Below are 26655 nucleotides of genomic sequence, written 5' to 3' on the forward strand. Positions count from 1 at the left end.
TAACTAATTACGTTATATAGTATAACGTTATATGGAATAACGTTATAACGTATTACGTTATAGAGTACATCGTAATATGGTATAACGTTATATGGAATAACGTTATAACGTAATACGTTACATGGAATAACGCTATAGCGTATTACCTTATATAGTATAACGTTATAACGTATTACGTTATATAGTATAACGTTATATGGTATAACGTTACATGGTATAAAATTATAACGTATTACGTCATATAGTATTACGTTATATAGTATAACGTTATAACGTTTTACTTTATATGGTATAACGTTATAACGTATTACGTTATATGGTATAACGTTATAACGTAATACGTTGTTTGGTATAACGTTATAACGTATTACGTTATATGGTATAACGTTATAACGTAATACGTTACATGGAATAACGCTATAGCGTATTATGTTATACAGTATAACGTTATAACGTATTACGTTACATGGTATAACGTTATATGGTCCAACGATACAACGTTTTACGTTATATGGTATAACGTTATATGATATAACGTTATAACGTTTTGCGTTATATGGTATAACTTGATATGATATAACGTTATAACGCTTTGCGTTATATGGTATAACGTTATATCGTGTAACGTCATGACGTATTTCGTTATATGGTATAACGTTATAACGTATTTCTTTATATGGTATAACGTTATAACGTATTACGTTATATAGTATACCGTTTTAACGTATTACGTTATATATTATAACGTTATAACGTATTGCGTTATATACGTTAACGTTCTAACGTTTTACGTTATATGGTATAACGTTATATGTTCTGCCGATACGACGTTTTACGTTATATGGTATAAAGTTATATGATATAACGTTATAGCGCTTTACGTTATATAACATAACGTTATATGGAATAACGATACATCGGTTTACGTTATATGGTATAACGTTATATGATATATCGTTATAACGTTATACGTTATATGGTGTAGCGCTATAACGTATTACGTTATATAGCATGACGTTATAACGTATTACGTTATATAGTATAACGTTATATGGTATAACGTTGTAACGTATTACGTTATATAGTATGACGTTATAACGTATTACGTTATATGGTATAACGTTATAACGTATTACGTTATATGGTATAACGTTATAACGTATTACGTTATATGGTATATCGTTATAACGTATTACGTTATATGGTATAACGTTATACCGTATTACGTTATATGGTATAACGAAATGACGTTTTACGTTATATGGTATTACGTTATAACGTATTACGTTATATGATATTACGTTAGAACGTATTACGTTATATGGTATAACGTCATAACGTATTACGTTATATGGTATTACGTTATCACGTATTACGTTATATGGTATAACGTTATAACGTATTACGTTATATGGTATAACGTTTTAACGTATTACGTTATATGGTATAACGTTATAACGTATTACTTTATATGGTATAAGAATATCACGTATTACGTTATATGGTATAACGATTTAACGTATTACGTTATATGGTATAACGTTATCACGTATTACGTTATATGGTATAACGTTATAATGTAAAACGTTATATGGTATTGCGTTATAACGTATTACGTTATATGGTATAACGTTATAACGTATTACGTTATATGGTATGACGTTATAACATATTACGTTATATGGTATAACGTTGTAACGTATTACGTTATATGGCATAACGAAATGACGTTTTACGATATATGGTATAACGTTATAACGTATTGCGTTATATAGCATTAAGTTATATCGTATTACGTTATATGGTATAACGTTATACCGTATTACGTTGTATGGTATAACGAAATGCCGTTTTACGTTATATGTTATTACGTTATAACGTATTACGTTATATGGAATAACGTTATACCGTATTACGTTATATGGTATAACGAAATGACGTTTTACGTTATATGGTATTACGTTATAACGTATTACGTTATATGGTATAACGTTATAACGAATTACGTTATATGGTATAGTGAAATGACGTTTTACGTTATATGGTATAACGTTATAACGTATTACGTTATATGATATTACGTTAGAACGTATTACGTTATATGGTATAACGTCATAACGTATTACGTTATATGGTATTACGTTATCACGTATTACGTTATATGGTATAACGTTATAACGTATTACATTATATGGTATAACGTTTTAACGTATTACGTTATATGGTATAACGTTATCACGTATTACGTTATATTGTATAACGTTATAACGTATTACGTTATATGGTATTACGTTATAACGTATTACGTTATAACGTATAACGTTATAACGTATTACGTTATATGGTATAACGTTATAACGTATTACGTTATATGGTATAACGTTATCACGTATTACGTTATATGGTATAACGTTATAACGTATTACGTTATATGGTAATACGTCATAACGTATTACGTTATATGGTATAACGTTATAACGTATTACGTTATATGGTATAACGTTATAACGTATTACGTTATATGGTATTACGTTATAACGTATTACGTTATATAGTATAACGTTATAACGTGTTACGTTATATGGAATAACGTTATAACTAATTACGTTATATGGCATTACGTTATAACGTATTACGTTATATGGTATAACGTTATAACGTATTACGTTATATGGTATAACGTTATAACGTATTACGTTATATGGTATAAAGTTATAACGTATTACGTTATATGGTAATACGTCATAACGTATTACGTTATATGGTATAACGTTATAACGTATTACGTTATATGGTATAACGCTATAGCGTATTACGTTGTATAGTATAACGTCATAACGTATTACGTTATATGGTATTACGTTATCACGTATTACGTTATATGGTATAACGTTATAACGTATTACATTATATGGTATAACGTTTTAACGTATTACGTTATATGGTATAACGTTATCACGTATTACGTTATATGGTATAACGTTATAACGTATTACGTTATATGGTATTACGTTATAACGTATTACGTTATATGGTATAACGTTATAACGTATTACGTTATATGGTATAACGTTATAACGTATTACGTTATATGGTATAACGTTATAACGTATTACGTTATAAGGTATAACGTTATAACGTACTACGTTATATGGTGTATCGTTATAACGTATTACGTTATATGGTATAACGTTATACCGTATTACGTTATATGGTATAACGAAATGACGTTTTACGTTATATGGTATTACGTTATAACGTATTACGTTATATGATATTACGTTAGAACGTATTACGTTATATGGTATAACGTCATAACGTATTACGTTATATGGTATTACGTTATCACGTATTACGTTATATGGTATAACGTTATAACGTATTACATTATATGGTATAACGTTTTAACGTATTACGTTATATGGTATAACGTTATCACGTATTACGTTATATGGTATAACGTTATAACGTATTACGTTATATGGTATTACGTTATAACGTATTACGTTATATGGTATAACGTTTTAACGTATTACGTTATATGGTATAACGTTATCACGTATTACGTTATATGGTATAACGTTATAACGTATTACGTTATATGGTACTACGTTATACCGTATTACGTTATATGGTATAACGAAATGACGTTTTACGTTATATGGTATTACGTTATAACGTATTACGTTATATGATATTACGTTAGAACGTATTACGTTATATGGTATAACGTCATAACGTATTACGTTATATGGTATTACGTTATCACGTATTACGTTATATGGTATAACGTTATAACGTATTACATTATATGGTATAACGTTTTAACGTATTACGTTATATGGTATAACGTTATCACGTATTACGTTATATGGTATAACGTTATAACGTATTACGTTATATGGTATTACGTTATAACGTATTACGTTATATGGTATAACGTTATAACGTATTACGTTATATGGTATAACGTAATAACGTATTACGTTATATGGTATAACGTTATCACGTATTACGTTATATGGTATAACGTTATAACGTATTACGTTATATGGTAATACGTCATAACGTATTACGTTATATGGTATTACGTTATCACGTATTACGTTATATGGTATAACGAAATGACGTTTTACGTTATATGGTATTACGTTAAAACGTATTACGTTATATGGTATAACGTTATCACGTATTACGTTATATGGCATTACGTTATAACGTATTACGTTATATGGTATAACGAAATGCCGTTTTACGTTATATGGTATAACGTTATAACGTATTACGTTATATGGTATTACGTTATGACGTATTACGTTATATGGTATAACGTTATAACGTATTACGTTATATGGTATAACGTTATAACGAATTACGTTATATGGCATTACGTTATAACGTACTACGTTATATGGTATAACGTTATAACGTATTACGTTATATGGTATTACGTTATCACGTATTACGTTATATGGTATTACGTCATAACGTATTACGTTATATGGTATAACGTTATAACGTATTACGTTATATGGTATAACGTTATAACGTATTACGTTATATGGTATTACGTTATAACGTATTACGTTATATAGTATAACGTTATAACGTGTTACGTTATATGGTATAACGATATCACGTATTACGTTATATGGTATAACGTTATAACGTATTACGTTATATGGTATAACGTTTTAACGTATTACGTTATATGGTATAACGTTATCACGTATTACGTTATATGGTATAACGTTATAACGTATTACGTTATATGGTATAACGAAATGACGTTTTACGTTATATGGTATAACGTTTTAACGTATTACGTTATATGGTATAACGTTATCACGTATTACGTTATATGGTATAACGTTATAACGTATTACGTTATATGGTATAACGAAATGACGTTTTACGTTATATGGTATTACGTTATAACGTATTACGTTATATGGTATAACGTTATAACGTATTACGTTATATGGTATAACGTTATAACGTATTACGTTATATGGTATAACGTCATAACGTATTACGTTATATGGTATTACGTTATCACGTATTACGTTATATGGTATAACGTTATAACGTATTACGTTATATGGTATAACCTTTTAACGTATTACGTTATATGGTATAACGTTATCACGTATTACGTTATATGGTATAACGTTATAACGTATTACGTTATATGGTATAACGTTATAACGTATTACGTTATAAGGTATAACGTTATAACGTACTACGTTATATGGTATATCGTTATAACGTATTACGTTATATGGTATAACGTTATACCGTATTACGTTATATGGTATAACGAAATGACGTTTTACGTTATATGGTATTACGTTATAACGTATTACGTTATATGATATTACGTTAGAACGTATTACGTTATATGGTATAACGTCATAACGTATTACGTTATATGGTATTACGTTATCACGTATTACGTTATATGGTATAACGTTATAACGTATTACATTATATGGTATAACGTTTTAACGTATTACGTTATATGGTATAACGTTATCACGTATTACGTTATATGGTATAACGTTATAACGTATTACGTTATATGGTATTACGTTATAACGTATTACGTTATAACGTATAACGTTATAACGTATTACGTTATATGGTATAACGTTATAACGTATTACGTTATATGGTATAACGTTATCACGTATTACGTTATATGGTATAACGTTATAACGTATTACGTTATATGGTAATACGTCATAACGTATTACGTTATATGGTATAACGTTATAACGTATTACGTTATATGGTATAACGTTATAACGTATTACGTTATATGGTATTACGTTATAACGTATTACGTTATATAGTATAACGTTATAACGTGTTACGTTATATGGAATAACGTTATAACTAATTACGTTATATGGCATTACGTTATAACGTATTACGTTATATGGTATAACGTTATAACGTATTACGTTATATGGTATAACGTTATAACGTATTACGTTATATGGTATAAAGTTATAACGTATTACGTTATATGGTAATACGTCATAACGTATTACGTTATATGGTATAACGTTATAACGTATTACGTTATATGGTATAACGCTATAGCGTATTACGTTGTATAGTATAACGTTATAACGTATTACGTTATATAGTATAACGCTATAACGTATTACGTTATATAGTATAACGTTATATGGTATAACGTTATATCGTATTACGTTATATAGTATAACGTTCTAACGTTTTACGTTATATAGTATAACGTTATAAGGTATAACATTATAACGTAATACGTTAAATGGAATAACGCTATAGCGTATTACGTTATATAGTATAACGTTATAACGTATTACGTCATATGGTATAACGTTATATGGTCTAACGATACAACGTTTTACGTTATATGGTATAACGTTATATGATATAACGTTATAACGTATTACGTTATATAGTATAACGTTATAACGTTTTACGTATATAGTATAACGTTATAACGTATTACGTTATATAGTATAACGTTATATGGAATAACGTTATAACGTATTACGTTATAGAGTACATCGTAATATGGTATAACGTTATATGGAATAACGTTATAACGTAATACGTTACATGGAATAACGCTATAGCGTATTACCTTATATAGTATAACGTTATAACGTATTACGTTATATAGTATAACGTTATATGGTATAACGTTACATGGTATAAAATTATAACGTATTACGTCATATAGTATTACGTTATATAGTATAACGTTATAACGTTTTACTTTATATGGTATAACGTTATAACGTATTACGTTATATGGTATAACGTTATAACGTAATACGTTGTTTGGTATAACGTTATAACGTATTACGTTATATGGTATAACGTTATAACGTAATACGTTACATGGAATAACGCTATAGCGTATTATGTTATACAGTATAACGTTATAACGTATTACGTTACATGGTATAACGTTATATGGTCCAACGATACAACGTTTTACGTTATATGGTATAACGTTATATGATATAACGTTATAACGTTTTGCGTTATATGGTATAACTTGATATGATATAACGTTATAACGCTTTGCGTTATATGGTATAACGTTATATCGTGTAACGTCATGACGTATTTCGTTATATGGTATAACGTTATAACGTATTTCTTTATATGGTATAACGTTATAACGTATTACGTTATATAGTATACCGTTTTAACGTATTACGTTATATATTATAACGTTATAACGTATTGCGTTATATACGTTAACGTTCTAACGTTTTACGTTATATGGTATAACGTTATATGTTCTGCCGATACGACGTTTTACGTTATATGGTATAAAGTTATATGATATAACGTTATAGCGCTTTACGTTATATAACATAACGTTATATGGAATAACGATACATCGGTTTACGTTATATGGTATAACGTTATATGATATATCGTTATAACGTTATACGTTATATGGTGTAGCGCTATAACGTATTACGTTATATTGCATGACGTTATAACGTATTACGTTATATAGTATAACGTTATATGGTATAACGTTGTAACGTATTACGTTATATAGTATGACGTTATAACGTATTACGTTATATGGTATAACGTTATAACGTATTACGTTATATGGTATAACGTTATAACGTATTACGTTATATGGTATATCGTTATAACGTATTACGTTATATGGTATAACGTTATACCGTATTACGTTATATGGTATAACGAAATGACGTTTTACGTTATATGGTATTACGTTATAACGTATTACGTTATATGATATTACGTTAGAACGTATTACGTTATATGGTATAACGTCATAACGTATTACGTTATATGGTATTACGTTATCACGTATTACGTTATATGGTATAACGTTATAACGTATTACGTTATATGGTATAACGTTTTAACGTATTACGTTATATGGTATAACGTTATAACGTATTACTTTATATGGTATAAGAATATCACGTATTACGTTATATGGTATAACGATTTAACGTATTACGTTATATGGTATAACGTTATCACGTATTACGTTATATGGTATAACGTTATAATGTAAAACGTTATATGGTATTGCGTTATAACGTATTACGTTATATGGTATAACGTTATAACGTATTACGTTATATGGTATGACGTTATAACATATTACGTTATATGGTATAACGTTGTAACGTATTACGTTATATGGCATAACGAAATGACGTTTTACGATATATGGTATAACGTTATAACGTATTGCGTTATATAGCATTAAGTTATATCGTATTACGTTATATGGTATAACGTTATACCGTATTACGTTGTATGGTATAACGAAATGCCGTTTTACGTTATATGTTATTACGTTATAACGTATTACGTTATATGGAATAACGTTATACCGTATTACGTTATATGGTATAACGAAATGACGTTTTACGTTATATGGTATTACGTTATAACGTATTACGTTATATGGTATAACGTTATAACGAATTACGTTATATGGTATAGTGAAATGACGTTTTACGTTATATGGTATAACGTTATAACGTATTACGTTATATGGTATAACGTTATAACGTATTACGTTATATGGTATAACGTTTTAACGTATTACGTTATATGGTATAACGAAATGACGTTTTACGTTATATGGTATTACGTTATAACGTATTACGTTATATGGTATAACGAAATGACGTTTTACGTTATATGGTATTACGTTATATGGTATTACGTTATCACGTATTACGTTATATGGTATAACGTTAGAACGTATTACGTTATATGGTATAACGTTTTAACGTATTACGTTATATGGTATAACGTTATCACCTATTACGTTATATGGTATAACGTTATAACGTATTACGTTATATGATATTACGTTATAACGTATTACGTTATATGGTATAACGTCATAACGTATTACGTTATATGGTATTACCTTATCACGTATTACGTTATATGGTATAACGTTATAACGTATTACGTTATATGGCATAACGTTTTAACGTATTACGTTATATGGTATAACGTTATAACGTATTACGTTATATGGTATAACGTTATCACGTATTACGTTATATGGTATAACGTTATAACGTATTACGTTATATGGTATAACGTTTTAACGTATTACGTTATATGATATTACGTTAGAACGTATTACGTTATATGGTATAACGTCATAACGTATTACGTTATATGGTATTACGTTATCACGTATTACGTTAGATGGTATAACGTTATAACGTATTACGTTATATGGTATAACGTTTTAACGTATTACGTTATATGGTATAACGTTATCACGTATTACGTTATATGGTATAACGTTACAACGTATTACGTTATATGGTATTACGTTATAACTAATTACGTTATATGGCATTACGTTATAACGTATTACGTTATATGGTATTACGTTATAACGTATTACGTTATATGGTATTACGTTATAACGTATTACGTTATATAGTATAACGTTATAACGTGTTACGTTATATGGAATAACGTTATAACTAATTACGTTATATGGCATTACGTTATAACGTATTACGTTATATGGTATAACGTTATAACGTATTACGTTATATGGTATAACGTTATAACGTATTACGTTATATGGTATAACGTTATAACATACTGCGTTATATGGTATATCGTTATAACGTATTACGTTATATGGTATAACGTTATACCGTATTACGTTATATGGTATAACGTTATAACGTATTACGTTATATGGTATAACGTTATAACGTATTACGTTTTATGGTATAACGTTATAACGTATTACGTTATATGGTATATCGTTATAACGTATTACGTTATATGGTATAACGTTATACCGTATTACGTTATATGGTATAACGACATGACGTTTTACGTTATATGGTATTACGTTATAACGTATTACGTTATATGATATTACGTTAGAACGTATTACGTTATATGGTATAACGTCATAACGTATTACGTTATATGGTATTACGTTATCACGTATTACGTTATATGGTATAGCGTTATAACGTATTACGTTATATGGTATAACGTTTTAACGTATTACGTTATATGGTATAACGTTATCACGTATTACGTTATATGGTATAACGTTATAACGTATTACGTTATATGGTATTACGTTATAACGTATTACGTTATATGGTATAACGTTATAACGTATTACGTTATATGGTATAACGTTATAACGTATTACGTTATATTGTATAACGTTATAACGTATTACGTTATATGGTATAACGTCATAACGTATTACGTTATATGGTATTACGTTATCACGTATTACGTTATATGGTATAACGTTATAACGTATTACGTTATATGGTATAACGTTTTAACGTATTACGTTATATGGTATAACGTTATCACGTATTACGTTATATGGTATAACGTTATAACGTATTACGTTATATGGTATAACGTTTTAACGTATTACGTTATATGGTATAACGTTATCACGTATTGCGTTATATGGTATAACGTTATAACGTATTACGTTATATGGTATTACGTTATAACGTATTACGTTATATGGTATAACGAAATGACGTTTTACGTTATATGGTATTACGTTATAACGTATTACGTTATATGGTATTATTTTATAACGTATTACGTTATATGGTATAACGTCATAACGTATTACGTTATATGGTATAACGTTATAACGTATTACGTTATATGGTATAACGTTTTAACGTATTACGTTATATGGTATAACGTTATCACGTATTGCGTTATATGGTATAACGTTATAACGTATTACGTTATATGGTATTACGTTATAACGTATTACGTTATATGGTATAACGAAATGACGTTTTACGTTATATGGTATTACGTTATAACGTATTACGTTATATGGTATTACGTTATAACGTATTACGTTATATGGTATAACGTCATAACGTATTACGTTATATGGTATTACGTTATCACGTATTACGTTATATGGTATAACGTTATAACGTATTACGTTATATGGTATAACGTTATAACGAATTACGTTATATGGCATTACGTTATAACGTACTACGTTATATGGTATGACGTTATAACATATTACGTTATATGGTATAACGTTGTAACGTATTACGTTATATGGCATAACGAAATGACGTTTTACGATATATGGTATAACGTTATAACGTATTGCGTTATATAGCATTAAGTTATATCGTATTACGTTATATGGTATAACGTTATACCGTATTACGTTGTATGGTATAACGAAATGCCGTTTTACGTTATATGTTATTACGTTATAACGTATTACGTTATATGGAATAACGTTATACCGTATTACGTTATATGGTATAACGAAATGACGTTTTACGTTATATGGTATTACGTTATAACGTATTACGTTATATGGTATAACGTTATAACGAATTACGTTATATGGTATAGTGAAATGACGTTTTACGTTATATGGTATAACGTTATAACGTATTACGTTATATGGTATAACGTTTTAACGTATTACGTTATATGGTATAACGAAATGACGTTTTACGTTATATGGTATTACGTTATAACGTATTACGTTATATGGTATAACGAAATGACGTTTTACGTTATATGGTATTACGTTATATGGTATTACGTTATCACGTATTACGTTATATGGTATAACGTTATAACGTATTACGTTATATGGTATAACGTTTTAACGTATTACGTTATATGGTATAACGTTATCACCTATTACGTTATATGGTATAACGTCATAACGTATTACGTTATATGATATTACGTTATAACGTATTACGTTATATGGTATAACGTCATAACGTATTACGTTATATGGTATTACCTTATCACGTATTACGTTATATGGTATAACGTTATAACGTATTACGTTATATGGCATAACGTTTTAACGTATTACGTTATATGGTATAACGTTATCACGTATTACGTTATATGGTATAACGTTATAACGTATTACGTTATATGGTATTACGTTATAACGTATTACGTTATATGATATTACGTTAGAACGTATTACGTTATATGGTATAACGTCATAACGTATTACGTTATATGGTATTACGTTATCGCGTATTACGTTATATGGTATAACGTTATAACGTATTACGTTATATGGTATTACGTTATAACGTATTACGTTATATGGTATTACGTTATAACGTATTACGTTATATAGTATAACGTTATAACGTGTTACGTTATATGGAATAACGTTATAACTAATTACGTTATATGGCATTACGTTATAACGTATTACGTTATATGGTATAACGTTATAACGTATTACGTTACATGGTATAACGTTATAACGTATTACGTTATATGGTATAACGTTATAACGTATTACGTTATATGGTATATCGTTATAACGTATTACGTTATATGGTATAACGTTATACCGTATTACGTTATATGGTATAACGAAATGACGTTTTACGTTATATGGTATTACGTTATAACGTATTACGTTATATGATATTACGTTAGAACGTATTACGTTATATGGTATAACGTCATAACGTATTACGTTATATGGTATTACGTTATCACGTATTACGTTATATGGTATAACGTTATAACGTATTACGTTATATGGTATTACGTTATAACGTATTACGTTATATGGTATTACGTTATAACGTATTACGTTATATAGTATAACGTTATAACTTGTTACGTTATATGGAATAACGTTATAACTAATTACGTTATATGGCATTACGTTATAACGTATTACGTTATATGGTATAACGTTATAACGTATTACGTTATATGGTATAACGTTATAACGTATTACGTTATATGGTATAACGTTATAACGTACTGCGTTATATGGTATATCGTTATAACGTATTACGTTATATGGTATAACGTTATACCGTATTACGTTATATGGTATAACGTTATAACGTATTACGTTATATGGTATAACGTTATAACGTATTACGTTATATGGTATAACGTTATAACGTATTACGTTATATGGTATATCGTTATAACGTATTACGTTATATGGTATAACGTTATACCGTATTACGTTATATGGTATAACGACATGACGTTTTACGTTATATGGTATTACGTTATAACGTATTACGTTATATGATATTACGTTAGAACGTATTACGTTATATGGTATAACGTCATAACGTATTACGTTATATGGTATTACGTTATCACGTATTACGTTATATGGTATAACGTTATAACGTATTACGTTATATGGTATAACGTTTTAACGTATTACGTTATATGATATTACGTTAGAACGTATTACGTTATATGGTATTACGTTATCACGTATTACGTTATATGGTATAACGTTATAACGAATTACGTTATATGGTATAACGTTTTAACGTATTACGTTATATGGTATAACGTTATCACGTATTACGTTATATGGTATAACGTTACAACGTATTACGTTATATGGTATTACGTTATAACTAATTACGTTATATGGCATTACGTTATAACGTATTACGTTATATGGTATTACGTTATAACGTATTACGTTATATGGTATTACGTTATAACGTATTACGTTATATAGTATAACGTTATAACGTGTTACGTTATATGGAATAACGTTATAACTAATTACGTTATATGGCATTACGTTATAACGTATTACGTTATATGGTATAACGTTATAACGTATTACGTTATATGGTATAACGTTATAACGTATTACGTTATATGGTATAACGTTATAACATACTGCGTTATATGGTATATCGTTATAACGTATTACGTTATATGGTATAACGTTATAACGTATTACGTTATATGGTATTACGTTATAACGTATTACGTTATATGGTATAACGTTATAACGTATTACGTTATATGGTATAACGTTATAACGTATTACGTTATATTGTATAACGTTATAACGTATTACGTTATATGGTATAACGTCATAACGTATTACGTTATATGGTATTACGTTATCACGTATTACGTTATATGGTATAACGTTATAACGTATTACGTTATATGGTATAACGTTTTAACGTATTACGTTATATGGTATAACGTTATCACGTATTACGTTATATGGTATAACGTTATAACGTATTACGTTATATGGTATAACGTTTTAACGTATTACGTTATATGGTATAACGTTATCACGTATTGCGTTATATGGTATAACGTTATAACGTATTACGTTATATGGTATTACGTTATAACGTATTACGTTATATGGTATAACGAAATGACGTTTTACGTTATATGGTATTACGTTATAACGTATTACGTTATATGGTATTACGTTATAACGTATTACGTTATATGGTATAACGTCATAACGTATTACGTTATATGGTATTACGTTATCACGTATTACGTTATATGGTATAACGTTATAACGTATTACGTTATATGGTATAACGTTATAACGAATTACGTTATATGGCATTACGTTATAACGTACTACGTTATATGGTATGACGTTATAACATATTACGTTATATGGTATAACGTTGTAACGTATTACGTTATATGGCATAACGAAATGACGTTTTACGATATATGGTATAACGTTATAACGTATTGCGTTATATAGCATTAAGTTATATCGTATTACGTTATATGGTATAACGTTATACCGTATTACGTTGTATGGTATAACGAAATGCCGTTTTACGTTATATGTTATTACGTTATAACGTATTACGTTATATGGAATAACGTTATACCGTATTACGTTATATGGTATAACGAAATGACGTTTTACGTTATATGGTATTACGTTATAACGTATTACGTTATATGGTATAACGTTATAACGAATTACGTTATATGGTATAGTGAAATGACGTTTTACGTTATATGGTATAACGTTATAACGTATTACGTTATATGGTATAACGTTTTAACGTATTACGTTATATGGTATAACGAAATGACGTTTTACGTTATATGGTATTACGTTATAACGTATTACGTTATATGGTATAACGAAATGACGTTTTACGTTATATGGTATTACGTTATATGGTATTACGTTATCACGTATTACGTTATATGGTATAACGTTATAACGTATTACGTTATATGGTATAACGTTTTAACGTATTACGTTATATGGTATAACGTTATCACCTATTACGTTATATGGTATAACGTTATAACGTATTACGTTATATGATATTACGTTATAACGTATTACGTTATATGGTATAACGTCATAACGTATTACGTTATATGGTATTACCTTATCACGTATTACGTTATATGGTATAACGTTATAACGTATTACGTTATATGGCATAACGTTTTAACGTATTACGTTATATGGTATAACGTTATCACGTATTACGTTATATGGTATAACGTTATAACGTATTACGTTATATGGTAATACGTCATAACGTATTACGTTATATGGTATAACGTTATAACGTATTACGTTATATGGTATAACGTTATAACGTATTACGTTATATGGTATTACGTTATAACGTATTACGTTATATAGTATAACGTTATAACGTGTTACGTTATATGGAATAACGTTATAACTAATTACGTTATATGGCATTACGTTATAACGTATTACGTTATATGGTATAACGTTATAACGTATTACGTTATATGGTATAACGTTATAACGTATTACGTTATATGGTATAACGTTATAACGTATTACGTTATATGGTATATCGTTATAACGTATTACGTTATATGGTATAACGTTATACCGTATTACGTTATATGGTATAACGAAATGACGTTTTACGTTATATGGTATTACGTTATAACGTATTACGTTATATGATATTACGTTAGAACGTATTACGTTATATGGTATAACGTCATAACGTATTACGTTATATGGTATTACGTTATCACGTATTACGTTATATGGTATAACGTTATAACGTATTACGTTATATGGTATTACGTTATAACGTATTACGTTATATGGTATTACGTTATAACGTATTACGTTATATAGTATAACGTTATAACGTGTTACGTTATATGGAATAACGTTATAACTAATTACGTTATATGGCATTACGTTATAACGTATTACGTTATATGGTGTAACGTTATAACGTATTACGTTATATGGTATAACGTTATAACGTATTACGTTATATGGTATAACGTTATAACGTATTACGTTATATGGTATATCGTTATAACGTATTACGTTATATGGTATAACGTTATACCGTATTACGTTATATGGTATAACGAAATGACGTTTTACGTTATATGGTATTACGTTATAACGTATTACGTTATATGATATTACGTTAGAACGTATTACGTTATATGGTATAACGTCATAACGTATTACGTTATATGGTATTACGTTATCACGTATTACGTTATATGGTATAACGTTATAACGTATTACGTTATATGGTATTACGTTATAACGTATTACGTTATATGGTATTACGTTATAACGTATTACGTTATATAGTATAACGTTATAACGTGTTACGTTATATGGAATAACGTTATAACTAATTACGTTATATGGCATTACGTTATAACGTATTACGTTATATGGTATAACGTTATAACGTATTACGTTATATGGTATAACGTTATAACGTATTACGTTATATGGTATAACGTTATAACGTACTGCGTTATATGGTATATCGTTATAACGTATTACGTTATATGGTATAACGTTATACCGTATTACGTTATATGGTATAACGTTATAACGTATTACGTTATATGGTATAACGTTATAACGTATTACGTTATATGGTATAACGTTATAACGTATTACGTTATATGGTATATCGTTATAACGTATTACGTTATATGGTATAATGTTATACCGTATTACGTTATATGGTATAACGACATGACGTTTTACGTTATATGGTATTACGTTATAACGTATTACGTTATATGATATTACGTTAGAACGTATTACGTTATATGGTATAACGTCATAACGTATTACGTTATATGGTATTACGTTATCACGTATTACGTTATATGGTATAACGTTATAACGTATTACGTTATATGGTATAACGTTTTAACGTATTACGTTATATGATATTACGTTAGAACGTATTACGTTATATGGTATTACGTTATCACGTATTACGTTATATGGTATAACGTTATAACGTATTACGTTATATGGTATAACGTTTTAACGTATTACGTTATATGGTATAACGTTATCACGTATTACGTTATATGGTATAACGTTACAACGTATTACGTTATATGGTATTACGTTATAACTAATTACGTTATATGGCATTACGTTATAACGTATTACGTTATATGGTATTACGTTATAACGTATTACGTTATATGGTATTACGTTATAACGTATTACGTTATATGGTATTACGTTATAACGTATTACGTTATATAGTATAACGTTATAACGTGTTACGTTATATGGAATAACGTTATAACTAATTACGTTATATGGCATTACGTTATAACGTATTACGTTATATGGTGTAACGTTATAACGTATTACGTTATATGGTATAACGTTATAACGTATTACGTTATATGGTATAACGTTATAACGTATTACGTTATATGGTATATCGTTATAACGTATTACGTTATATGGTATAACGTTATACCGTATTACGTTATATGGTATAACGAAATGACGTTTTACGTTATATGGTATTACGTTATAACGTATTACGTTATATGATATTACGTTAGAACGTATTACGTTATATGGTATAACGTCATAACGTATTACGTTATATGGTATTACGTTATCACGTATTACGTTATATGGTATAACGTTATAACGTATTACGTTATATGGTATTACGTTATAACGTATTACGTTATATGGTATTACGTTATAACGTATTACGTTATATAGTATAACGTTATAACGTGTTACGTTATATGGAATAACGTTATAACTAATTACGTTATATGGCATTACGTTATAACGTATTACGTTATATGGTATAACGTTATAACGTATTACGTTATATGGTATAACGTTATAACGTATTACGTTATATGGTATAACGTTATAACGTACTGCGTTATATGGTATATCGTTATAACGTATTACGTTATATGGTATAACGTTATACCGTATTACGTTATATGGTATAACGTTATAACGTATTACGTTATATGGTATAACGTTATAACGTATTACGTTATATGGTATAACGTTATAACGTATTACGTTATATGGTATATCGTTATAACGTATTACGTTATATGGTATAACGTTATACCGTATTACGTTATATGGTATAACGACATGACGTTTTACGTTATATGGTATTACGTTATAACGTATTACGTTATATGATATTACGTTAGAACGTATTACGTTATATGGTATAACGTCATAACGTATTACGTTATATGGTATTACGTTATCACGTATTACGTTATATGGTATAACGTTATAACGTATTACGTTATATGGTATAACGTTTTAACGTATTACGTTATATGATATTACGTTAGAACGTATTACGTTATATGGTATTACGTTATCACGTATTACGTTATATGGTATAACGTTATAACGTATTACGTTATATGGTATAACGTTTTAACGTATTACGTTATATGGTATAACGTTATCACGTATTACGTTATATGGTATAACGTTACAACGTATTACGTTATATGGTATTACGTTATAACTAATTACGTTATATGGCATTACGTTATAACGTATTACGTTATATGGTATTACGTTATAACGTATTACGTTATATGGTATTACGTTATAACGTATTACGTTATATAGTATAACGTTATAACGTGTTACGTTATATGGAATAACGTTATAACTAATTACGTTATATGGCATTACGTTATAACGTATTACGTTATATGGTATAACGTTATAACGTATTACGTTATATGGTATAACGTTATAACGTATTACGTTATATGGTATAACGTTATAACATACTGCGTTATATGGTATATCGTTATAACGTATTACGTTATATGGTATAACGTTATACCGTATTACGTTATATGGTATAACGTTATAACGTATTACGTTATATGGTATAACGTTATAACGTATTACGTTTTATGGTATTACGTTATAACGTATTACGTTATATGGTATATCGTTATAACGTATTACGTTATATGGTATAACGTTATACCGTATTACGTTATATGGTATAACGACATGACGTTTTACGTTATATGGTATTACGTTATAACGTATTACGTTATATGATATTACGTTAGAACGTATTACGTTATATGGTATTACGTTATAACGTATTACGTTATATGGTATTACGTTATAACGTATTACGTTATATAGTATAACGTTATAACGTGTTACGTTATATGGTATAAAGTTTTAACGTATTACGTTATATGGTATAACGTTATCACGTATTACGTTATATGGTATAACGTTATAACGTATTACGTTATATGGTATTACGTTATAACGTATTACGTTATATGGTATAACGTTATAACGTATTACGTTATATGGTATAACGTTATAACGTATTACGTTATATTGTATAACGTTATAACGTATTACGTTATATGGTATAACGTCATAACGTATTACGTTATATGGTATTACGTTATCACGTATTACGTTATATGGTATAACGTTATAACGTATTACGTTATATGGTATTACGTTATAACGTATTACGTTATATGGTATAACGAAATGACGTTTTACGTTATATGGTATTACGTTATAACGTATTACGTTATATGGTATTACGTTATAACGTATTACGTTATATGGTATAACGTCATAACGTATTACGTTATATGGTATTACGTTATAACGTATTACGTTATATGGTATAACGTTATAACGTATTACGTTATATGGTATAACGTTATAACGAATTACGTTATATGGTATAACGTTATAACGTATTACGTTATATGGTATAACGTTATAACGTATTACGTTATATGGTATAACGTCATAACGTATTACGTTATATGGTATTACGTTATCACGTATTACGTTATATGGTATAACGTTATAACGTATTACGTTATATGGTATAACCTTTTAACGTATTACGTTATATGGTATAACGTTATCACGTATTACGTTATATGGTATAACGTTATAACGTATTACGTTATATGGTATAACGTTATAACGTATTACGTTATAAGGTATAACGTTATAACGTACTACGTTATATGGTATATCGTTATAACGTATTACGTTATATGGTATAACGTTATACCGTATTACGTTATATGGTATAACCTTTTAACGTATTACGTTATATGGTATAACGTTATCACGTATTACGTTATATGGTATAACGTTATAACGTATTACGTTATATGGTATAACGTTATAACGTATTACGTTATAAGGTATAACGTTATAACGTACTACGTTATATGGTATATCGTTATAACGTATTACGTTATATGGTATAACGTTATACCGTATTACGTTATATGGTATAACGAAATGACGTTTTACGTTATATGGTATTACGTTATAACGTATTACGTTATATGATATTACGTTAGAACGTATTACGTTATATGGTATAACGTCATAACGTATTACGTTATATGGTATTACGTTATCACGTATTACGTTATATGGTATAACGTTATAACGTATTACATTATATGGTATAACGTTTTAACGTATTACGTTATATGGTATTACGTTATCACGTATTACGTTATATGGTATAACGTTATAACGTATTACGTTATATGGTATAACCTTTTAACGTATTACGTTATATGGTATAACGTTATCACGTATTACGTTATATGGTATAACGTCATAACGTATTACGTTATATGGTATTACGTTATCACGTATTACGTTATATGGTGTAACGTTATAACGTATTACGTTATATGGTATTACGTTATAACGTATTACGTTATATGGTATAACGTTATAACGTATTACGTTATATGGTATAACGTTATAACGTATTACGTTATATGGTATAACGTCATAACGTATTACGTTATATGGTATTACGTTATCACGTATTACGTTATATGGTATAACGTTATAACGTATTACGTTATATGGTATAACCTTTTAACGTATTACGTTATATGGTATAACGTTATCACGTATTACGTTATATGGTATAACGTTATAACGTATTACGTTATATGGTATAACGTTATAACGTATTACGTTATAAGGTATAACGTTATAACGTACTACGTTATATGGTATATCGTTATAACGTATTACGTTATATGGTATAACGTTATACCGTATTACGTTATATGGTATAACGAAATGACGTTTTACGTTATATGGTATTACGTTATAACGTATTACGTTATATGATATTACGTTAGAACGTATTACGTTATATGGTATAACGTCATAACGTATTACGTTATATGGTATTACGTTATCACGTATTACGTTATATGGTATAACGTTATAACGTATTACATTATATGGTATAACGTTTTAACGTATTACGTTATATGGTATAACGTTATCACGTATTACGTTATATGGTATAACGTTATAACGTATTACGTTATATGGTATTACGTTATAACGTATTACGTTATAACGTATAACGTTATAACGTATTACGTTATATGGTATAACGTTATAACGTATTACGTTATATGGTATAACGTTATCACGTATTACGTTATATGGTATAACGTTATAACGTATTACGTTATATGGTAATACGTCATAACGTATTACGTTATATGGTATAACGTTATAACGTATTACGTTATATGGTATAACGTTATAACGTATTACGTTATATGGTATTACGTTATAACGTATTACGTTATATAGTATAACGTTATAACGTGTTACGTTATATGGAATAACGTTATAACTAATTACGTTATATAGTATAACGTTATATGGAATAACGTTATAACGTATTACGTTATAGAGTACATCGTAATATGGTATAACGTTATATGGAATAACGTTATAACGTAATACGTTACATGGAATAACGCTATAGCGTATTACCTTATATAGTATAACGTTATAACGTATTACGTTATATAGTATAACGTTATATGGTATAACGTTACATGGTATAAAATTATAACGTATTACGTCATATAGTATTACGTTATATAGTATAACGTTATAACGTTTTACTTTATATGGTATAACGTTATAACGTATTACGTTATATGGTATAACGTTATAACGTAATACGTTGTTTGGTATAACGTTATAACGTATTACGTTATATGGTATAACGTTATAACGTAATACGTTACATGGAATAACGCTATAGCGTATTATGTTATACAGTATAACGTTATAACGTATTACGTTACATGGTATAACGTTATATGGTCCAACGATACAACGTTTTACGTTATATGGTATAACGTTATATGATATAACGTTATAACGTTTTGCGTTATATGGTATAACTTGATATGATATAACGTTATAACGCTTTGCGTTATATGGTATAACGTTATATCGTGTAACGTCATGACGTATTTCGTTATATGGTATAACGTTATAACGTATTTCTTTATATGGTATAACGTTATAACGTATTACGTTATATAGTATACCGTTTTAACGTATTACGTTATATATTATAACGTTATAACGTATTGCGTTATATACGTTAACGTTCTAACGTTTTACGTTATATGGTATAACGTTATATGTTCTGCCGATACGACGTTTTACGTTATATGGTATAAAGTTATATGATATAACGTTATAGCGCTTTACGTTATATAACATAACGTTATATGGAATAACGATACATCGGTTTACGTTATATGGTATAACGTTATATGATATATCGTTATAACGTTATACGTTATATGGTGTAGCGCTATAACGTATTACGTTATATAGCATGACGTTATAACGTATTACGTTATATAGTATAACGTTATATGGTATAACGTTGTAACGTATTACGTTATATAGTATGACGTTATAACGTATTACGTTATATGGTATAACGTTATAACGTATTACGTTATATGGTATAACGTTATAACGTATTACGTTATATGGTATATCGTTATAACGTATTACGTTATATGGTATAACGTTATACCGTATTACGTTATATGGTATAACGAAATGACGTTTTACGTTATATGGTATTACGTTATAACGTATTACGTTATATGATATTACGTTAGAACGTATTACGTTATATGGTATAACGTCATAACGTATTACGTTATATGGTATTACGTTATCACGTATTACGTTATATGGTATAACGTTATAACGTATTACGTTATATGGTATAACGTTTTAACGTATTACGTTATATGGTATAACGTTATAACGTATTACTTTATATGGTATAAGAATATCACGTATTACGTTATATGGTATAACGATTTAACGTATTACGTTATATGGTATAACGTTATCACGTATTACGTTATATGGTATAACGTTATAATGTAAAACGTTATATGGTATTGCGTTATAACGTATTACGTTATATGGTATAACGTTATAACGTATTACGTTATATGGTATGACGTTATAACATATTACGTTATATGGTATAACGTTGTAACGTATTACGTTATATGGCATAACGAAATGACGTTTTACGATATATGGTATAACGTTATAACGTATTGCGTTATATAGCATTAAGTTATATCGTATTACGTTATATGGTATAACGTTATACCGTATTACGTTGTATGGTATAACGAAATGCCGTTTTACGTTATATGTTATTACGTTATAACGTATTACGTTATATGGAATAACGTTATACCGTATTACGTTATATGGTATAACGAAATGACGTTTTACGTTATATGGTATTACGTTATAACGTATTACGTTATATGGTATAACGTTATAACGAATTACGTTATATGGTATAGTGAAATGACGTTTTACGTTATATGGTATAACGTTATAACGTATTACGTTATATGATATTACGTTAGAACGTATTACGTTATATGGTATAACGTCATAACGTATTACGTTATATGGTATTACGTTATCACGTATTACGTTATATGGTATAACGTTATAACGTATTACATTATATGGTATAACGTTTTAACGTATTACGTTATATGGTATAACGTTATCACGTATTACGTTATATTGTATAACGTTATAACGTATTACGTTATATGGTATTACGTTATAACGTATTACGTTATAACGTATAACGTTATAACGTATTACGTTATATGGTATAACGTTATAACGTATTACGTTATATGGTATAACGTTATCACGTATTACGTTATATGGTATAACGTTATAACGTATTACGTTATATGGTAATACGTCATAACGTATTACGTTATATGGTATAACGTTATAACGTATTACGTTATATGGTATAACGTTATAACGTATTACGTTATATGGTATTACGTTATAACGTATTACGTTATATAGTATAACGTTATAACGTGTTACGTTATATGGAATAACGTTATAACTAATTACGTTATATGGCATTACGTTATAACGTATTACGTTATATGGTATAACGTTATAACGTATTACGTTATATGGTATAACGTTATAACGTATTACGTTATATGGTATAAAGTTATAACGTATTACGTTATATGGTAATACGTCATAACGTATTACGTTATATGGTATAACGTTATAACGTATTACGTTATATGGTATAACGCTATAGCGTATTACGTTGTATAGTATAACGTCATAACGTATTACGTTATATGGTATTACGTTATCACGTATTACGTTATATGGTATAACGTTATAACGTATTACATTATATGGTATAACGTTTTAACGTATTACGTTATATGGTATAACGTTATCACGTATTACGTTATATGGTATAACGTTATAACGTATTACGTTATATGGTATTACGTTATAACGTATTACGTTATATGGTATAACGTTATAACGTATTACGTTATATGGTATAACGTTATAACGTATTACGTTATATGGTATAACGTTATAACGTATTACGTTATAAGGTATAACGTTATAACGTACTACGTTATATGGTGTATCGTTATAACGTATTACGTTATATGGTATAACGTTATACCGTATTACGTTATATGGTATAACGAAATGACGTTTTACGTTATATGGTATTACGTTATAACGTATTACGTTATATGATATTACGTTAGAACGTATTACGTTATATGGTATAACGTCATAACGTATTACGTTATATGGTATTACGTTATCACGTATTACGTTATATGGTATAACGTTATAACGTATTACATTATATGGTATAACGTTTTAACGTATTACGTTATATGGTATAACGTTATCACGTATTACGTTATATGGTATAACGTTATAACGTATTACGTTATATGGTATTACGTTATAACGTATTACGTTATATGGTATAACGTTTTAACGTATTACGTTATATGGTATAACGTTATCACGTATTACGTTATATGGTATAACGTTATAACGTATTACGTTATATGGTACTACGTTATACCGTATTACGTTATATGGTATAACGAAATGACGTTTTACGTTATATGGTATTACGTTATAACGTATTACGTTATATGATATTACGTTAGAACGTATTACGTTATATGGTATAACGTCATAACGTATTACGTTATATGGTATTACGTTATCACGTATTACGTTATATGGTATAACGTTATAACGTATTACATTATATGGTATAACGTTTTAACGTATTACGTTATATGGTATAACGTTATCACGTATTACGTTATATGGTATAACGTTATAACGTATTACGTTATATGGTATTACGTTATAACGTATTACGTTATATGGTATAACGTTATAACGTATTACGTTATATGGTATAACGTAATAACGTATTACGTTATATGGTATAACGTTATCACGTATTACGTTATATGGTATAACGTTATAACGTATTACGTTATATGGTAATACGTCATAACGTATTACGTTATATGGTATTACGTTATCACGTATTACGTTATATGGTATAACGAAATGACGTTTTACGTTATATGGTATTACGTTAAAACGTATTACGTTATATGGTATAACGTTATCACGTATTACGTTATATGGCATTACGTTATAACGTATTACGTTATATGGTATAACGAAATGCCGTTTTACGTTATATGGTATAACGTTATAACGTATTACGTTATATGGTATTACGTTATGACGTATTACGTTATATGGTATAACGTTATAACGTATTACGTTATATGGTATAACGTTATAACGAATTACGTTATATGGCATTACGTTATAACGTACTACGTTATATGGTATAACGTTATAACGTATTACGTTATATGGTATTACGTTATCACGTATTACGTTATATGGTATTACGTCATAACGTATTACGTTATATGGTATAACGTTATAACGTATTACGTTATATGGTATAACGTTATAACGTATTACGTTATATGGTATTACGTTATAACGTATTACGTTATATAGTATAACGTTATAACGTGTTACGTTATATGGTATAACGTTATCACGTATTACGTTATATGGTATAACGTTATAACGTATTACGTTATATGGTATAACGTTTTAACGTATTACGTTATATGGTATAACGTTATCACGTATTACGTTATATGGTATAACGTTATAACGTATTACGTTATATGGTATAACGAAATGACGTTTTACGTTAT

This window comes from Bombus vancouverensis, chromosome 7 (genome assembly GCF_051014615.1).
Source record: "Bombus vancouverensis nearcticus chromosome 7, iyBomVanc1_principal, whole genome shotgun sequence".
NCBI lineage: Eukaryota > Metazoa > Arthropoda > Insecta > Hymenoptera > Apidae > Bombus > Bombus vancouverensis.